Source organism: Beta vulgaris, chromosome 8, assembly GCF_026745355.1.
Source record: "Beta vulgaris subsp. vulgaris cultivar EL10 chromosome 8, EL10.2, whole genome shotgun sequence".
Lineage (NCBI taxonomy): Eukaryota > Viridiplantae > Streptophyta > Magnoliopsida > Caryophyllales > Amaranthaceae > Beta > Beta vulgaris.
In genome coordinates this window covers 50064187-50071152 of record NC_079209.1, presented here as the reverse complement: position 1 = coordinate 50071152, position 6966 = coordinate 50064187, and positions in this window count along the sequence as shown.

The window sequence follows — 6966 nt, the reverse complement described above, 5'->3', positions numbered from 1 at the left end:
TGTTAATTGGGCGGGGCAAGATGGGTGTGGAAGATGGTCCCTCCATACCCACACCCGTACCCGCCTAAAAAATTTATCCCTGTCCCACCACCTATTCGAAAAACTTTCAAAATCCAAGCTCCAACAAGTATGTATCTAAAGTATCCTCGTTCTATCCTGCTTAGATATCCATGCGACCATGCCTGCTTCATACCTGCCCCATCACCTATTTCATCTATCTTTCTAAACTTCAAGAGTGCAAATCTTCCACCCACACATTATGCCACAATATAATATAATAAAGTCTTGTTTGGTTGTATATAGGAAGTTATACTTCCTAGGAAGTTGTTTTTTCCATGTATTTGAAATTCCTAGGAAGTGTAAAATTGTGTTTCGTTGATAATGGAAAGTAGAACTTCCTATGGGAAGCTCTACTTACCTAGGGGGACCTAGGTAAGTCTAGGAAGTGCAAATTTCCATGGTTTTGCCAACCAAACAACTTCATAAACTTCTACTTCCTAGGAATTTGCACTTTTCATGATTTGTTTTGTCAACCAAACAACGCCTAAGAAAATTATAAAATTGAGTAGTCATCACTAATAGATGAACTACATTCGAAAGTCAACTTGAATTTAGTTATAAATCCAATCTTACAATTTGCAAAACATACTGCTCTGTGTAAAAAATTACTATGTATAATATGTTTTTAATAAATAAGAGGGTATGGGATAGATCTAGAGGAGAAGCGGACATGGCGGTTGTAACATAATATCTACACCTGCTAGACCTAAACCCAGCCTTGCCCAACTGGGGAAGGAATGAGACAGGTCTCCTACGTGATCCGCCCTATTGACTTCCCTAAATGACAAAACAATTATATTAGTTCTCATATGTGCAATGTTGTTACAAAATAAGCTATGGTGTAACATGTTATACCTAAAACTCACTCTTACAAATTTAGATAGTCAATTTAACTAGACTCATTTAATTAGTGCTATATAAAAGATTATAAATAAGTCTTACGTTAACTACCAAATCGACAACTCTATTTAATTTTGATATGCGGAAGGAAGATTTACATCTCATCTACCCCTCCGCTTTTTATTACTTTGATACCCTTTAGTTTATTGATGGTCTACAAGACGCCGCTTTGTCTGACAATATCTTCAATTACATATTAATAAAAATTATAAAAAGTTGATAAATTAAATTTCATATCAGAACAAACTTAACATGTTCCCACACGATAATATTCATTGTTATACATCAATGTTATATAGTCAAATGTTATGAATTTTGACTTCGGAAAAATAAAAGTATAACACTAGTGGAAAAATAAGGAAGGGCTGCGCTAAAAAAGGCCCTTAGGGCTGCGCTTTTTGACAGCAGCCCTTTCAATAGCAGCCCTTCACTTTTTAAGTAGGGCTGCGCTTTTCAAACGCAGCCCTTCAAGCTTAGAAGGGCTGCACTTTTTAGGTAAAAGCGCAGCCCTTCCTACCAAAAAAAAAAAAAAAATTTGACATTTCTTTACTCATATATCAATCTCACATTTTCTGAATTTTAACAAATTATCAAGGTGCATTAAAATATGTGAGTTTCATGATCAGACTCTTAAGGTTGAAAGATGGTTTAAATCAGAAGCAAACAACGATAAGTCAGAATCTTCAAGAAATACGATAGGTGAGTCAAGATCTACAAGAGAGAGATTGTATTCTGTAGATCACCAAAAAGATGAACCAGCCGAACTAGAGTTTTGCTTTTGTTCATCCGTTTGCATTAAACCTTAAAGTAAACCATCCAAATCCAAAAGGGGAATAGGGAATATGGTCAGGAAAACTAAAACTAAAACAGAACATCAAAAAATGTTATCACATAATTGCAGAACGAAAATGAAAAAAAAAAAGGAACAAAAACTAAAACTAAAATACAGAAGAACGAAAATGAAAAAAAAGGAACAAAAACTAAAACTAAAATACAGAAGAACGAAAATGAAAAAAAAGGAACAAAAACTAAAACTAAAATACATAAGAGAAAAAAATTATAGATCTGAAAATACAAGAACATTAATCAAAACAAAATTAAGAAATTATAGATCTGAAAAACGAAAAATCTATAACTTGTGGTTAATCAGAAATTGGGGTTTCGCCATTTACAGTATTACAATGGCAGGAATTAGAGCATCAAACGAAAAAAATAAACGAAAATGAAAAAAAAACCCCTAAAATTATAGATCTGAAGTTGAAATCAAAACACTAACAAAGGCCACCGCCAAACTCGTCGGAGGCGACGAACAAAGGCCGAAATAATGACGGCGGCCTTCGTGAAAGTCGAATATTGCGTTTCTTCGTGCTCTTTCTCTTTCCTCACAGCTTCATCAAACGGCAAAGGCTCACTGGAAATACGCCTTAGAATCTCTCTTCGAAGTTCGAGCTTTTCGTTTCTATAATTTTAGGGCTTTTCGTTTCTATATTCTCCGTCGTTTCGTTACTTCCATTCACGATTGGTTTCTGATGAAGAAGAATAGTCGAACGAGATTGTGATGAGGGAGGGTTGTTAGAGAGAGGAGAGAATGAGGGAGGGAGGGTTGGAGAAGAACAGTACGTCGTTTCTAATGAGAGAGGAGAGAGAGAATGAGATTGTGAGAATGAGGGAGGGAGGGTTGGAGAAATACCCTAGCGCGCTTCTTTATTTTAAGCCCAATGTGATATATTCTTTTCAAAATAAAATAAAAAAAGCCCATGAAGGGTTGTGCTTGTCCCAAAAAACGCAGCCCTTCATTTAAAAGGGTTGCGTTTGACTAAAAAATGCAGCCCTTCTCTTTACAGTAGGGCTGCGGTTTTTTTTTGTCAAGCGCAACCCTTTTTGTAAAGGGCTGCACTTTTCTATAAAAACGCAGCCCTACAAGAAAGAAGGGTTGCATTTTATTTAAAAGCGCAGCCCTACTGTATAGAAGGGCTGCGTAATGAAAAAAGCGCAGCCCTTCCTTTTTTTTTCCCCTAGTGTAAACTAATATAATACGAATGGATCATCCTATAACTTGGGACAGGTATCCTATTGCATGTTCCCTCTAATCCCAAACACCTAACTCATAAATAGTGGACCAAGAAAATATGAGAGTTGAAATCTGATCATAATCCTTCTCATTACCATTAATAAAAAACAAGAATAATGTACTTTCCTTAAATGAGAATACTTGCCCAAAACTTCAACACAAAGTCTTATAAAAGACGTGAGACCGTCCAATTTCAACATTGAGCTGGGGAAGGAGATGGATGTAACACCTCGATATTCTCTCTTTTCAGAAATACCTTTTTAATATAAAACTTAGAGAATCACCCAAGTATTATCGTCCGTGTGATAACGTATCGGCTTATTTAGAATTTTGCAGCGGAAAACTTAAACTTTAAACTTTTATTATAATAAATAAGTAAATAAGTACTTAAAATCAAACACTAGATCTATAAATGTCTACTCAAAACAAACTTATTATAATATGTGTCTGCTAATGCAGAAAATATAATATACTAGATTGCACAAGCTCTCCATTCCCAATGATGCAACATCTGGGAACCTGGAAATGTCAATGCTTTAAAGAATCTGGTCACCAAAATGGGTCATCACAGGATCAATAAGGCAAAGTCATGATCAACAATCACAAACAAAGCACGTAATCAGCAAAGCTGAGTACTACATACTAATACATAAACATTCCTAACATGATACTAATAAATAACATGCAGGGATAAATAATAATATAACAATATAATATTCTGCAGACAACTTTTACTGAACTAAACTCTAAACATCTTTTTATTACTTTAATGGAATAGTTATTCGACTTGAGTTGTCTTATCTACTAATGCCTTCACCTAGGAAGACGAAATACGGGCGCGACTTCGTATTCCAGAATGACCTACGATATCGAGGAACCTTTTGGAAAATAGGAATGGTGATCAATCCATTACCCAGAAAAGCCATGACATGTACACGCTCACCATGTACCCCCAACTCCTAATTTCCAACTCTAGACGTGCACCAGTCTAAAGTATATAACTATCCTCGTTACACTTTACATGATTTACATTTTATTACTTGTTATGACACACACACACACACACACACACACACACACACACACACACACACACACACACACACACACACACACACACACACACACACACACACACACACACACACACACACACACACAAGTAACACAACAATATCAAATCAAGCATTCACGACTGAACTTCTCTTTTATCTTAGGATTTAATAAGTGATCACACAACTTACAATCCAAGATTACTTTCTTTTAAACTCAATCTTTCTTATTTGTTGACCTAGCCAACAATCAATCTTACCTTTCAAAGGCATAACTTATCAACTTACCAAATAAGGCTCACAGTCCTCATATAGTAGTGAGAATAATATATAAGAGAACACATGAATAAACATAATTCAATCTGAATAATATATATTAATTCCCCCATGTGAATTAATAAATAAAGTTCCCATCCACATGCTTGCATCAATAATTCCATACAAACATGATAATCATTAACTCATAATAAATCTCATAATTAACATGCTTGCACACAGGCATAAAACATGTAAAATAATCCAATCATATTATAAATCACATATGAACTTATAAAGTTCCTATACACGATACTACAATTTTTCCTTCTTAAATCATGATACTATATCACATAGCACATAGGTATGTACGTACCTTGTGTAAACTAGTTGATAGGCCACCTGTAATTCCTTAAAAGTCACCTACTGAGTATTCTCCGCCTAAAATAATTAATATAAACTAAAATCAATACTCTAAATAAAATACAACTTGAAAATATTTAAAATCCGCTTTAAACATATTCAAAAGTTGTTTTTACTACCAAAACTTCAATTACTTTTAATTCCTAGCATAGTACTACCATACTAGTAATTAAAATCCTTAAAACTCCATTATTAAAGGCTTTTCTAAAATTCCATCAACTTATAAAATCATAAAATCCTTTTTAAACATAAGTAAACATGCTTAAATCCATAATTTAAAACAATCTCATACTGTACAACATAACACTATGGTTTTCTAATAATTAGCACCCTAAAAATCCATGCTTTGATGATTAAAACTTCAATCTAAATATAATAACAAATCTGAAATTTTATTCTTTCAATATATAATATATATGAATCAAGATTATTTATTGAAACAGTAAATTAAAGTCAATAATCATTATTAGTATTAAAATAAAGCATAAAAACATAGTCTTTAATGGAAACTTGAGGAAGAAGAAAAGAAATCAACCAACAAACCAAAGAACCAAGAAGAAGAGTGCAAGGCGCCGGAAAACAGGACACGCATCAGCAATAACGATGCAGCAGATTAATGGGTGTGATTGTGTGAAGGTTTTGTGACGTTTTCTTGTTGAAGAAGAAATGTTACTTGAAGAGGAAGAAAACTTGAGAGAAGGAGAAAGAAAGAAAACCGTGAACTTGAGTGTGAGGAGGGAGAAAAATAAATCTTTGTGTGGGGTAAAATAATTGGGTATTAAGATATTTATAAGGAGGCTTCCTTTTGGGCTTAAGAAAAAAGATTGGGCTCAATTAAAGTTTGATGATGAATAGGATAAATAGTTTAGAACTCCTAACATCAATATAACTCCTTTTCGTCATCTATCTAGGATTTTGGGTTCCTCAAGCCCAATTAGACTTCTTTTCCAAATCAACTTGGTATTTCAAACATTTATCAAAGCATGCCTAGATAAAATATTTTAACTTGCTTAAATCCTTAAAATAATTTCTTTTGACTTTTAAAAATAGTCAACCTTTTCTAAATAAATAATTCATTTAAAATTCAATTATGTTTAAATATAAATATATAAATACTAAAATATATTTATAAAATCCTTTCAAATTATGGGGGATTACAATGGAGGCACGACGTTGAGGTGGGGGAAAGAGATGGAGGCGTGGCTCAAAGGGGTTGTTGGTTGGCGGTGAAGTTACGCCGGTGATGTCAGCAACGTGGGACTATTCAAGTTCAACATTGAGAGCAAATAGTTTGTTTCTGAAAACAGCTCTACGGGTTGTAAAAAATGGCGGAGACATCTTCGTCGTTGGAGGTCAGAGAAAGGAAAGGAATTCCGACGGCGGCATTTGTCGAGGTTCAGACTTACCTTCGTCAATCTAATCTCGATATCAGTTCTGCTCTCGCTTTTCTTCAGGAACGGTAATTTTTCTCAACTTTCTCCCACCTCCCTTTTTGTTGATTTTTGAATTTGTACTTTCCTTGTTTCAAATGTTCTTGAGTTTGATAGTTTAGCTGATTTAAGGATTTAAGTGTTTGTGCAATGAATTCATGATTTGAGTTCAGGAATAGTGATTTATGTATTTTGATTTTTAATTTTGTTTTTGTAGTTGATTTTAGTTGAAGTTTGCTGATTTAAAATGGAATTAGCGAGATTAGTGAACAATTGAACATAGTAGTGGCATTGATTAGCATGCTTTTTTGACAAATTGACCATAAATAATGGATTGCATTTTGCATATAGTGATGAGTAGTGCAAAAAAGTTATACTAGTACAAACAATTTCTTTTTTTAAGGTTCTTAACTTTTTGGTTGGTAAGGTTCAGTGGTGAAATTTTTGAATGGATGAGTTAATTTTCGTGTGAAAGGTAAATTTGTGGGGTTGATTTTGCCATTTTCAAGTTATAGTTATAATTTTCCAATTAGTTAAGAAATTTTAATAATTAGTTACACATTTTTGACCTTTAGTTATGATTTTCTTATTAATAGTTAGCTTTTGCTTAGTAGTTATGAAATTCGGATATATAGTTATGATTTTTAGGTTATTAGTTATTAATTGTGGTTAATAATTATGGTTTTATGGTTGATAGTTCTGATTCTGGATATTAGTTATTGTTTTCTGATAAATAGTTATGATATTTGGGTATTTAGTTATTATTGTTTGTGGT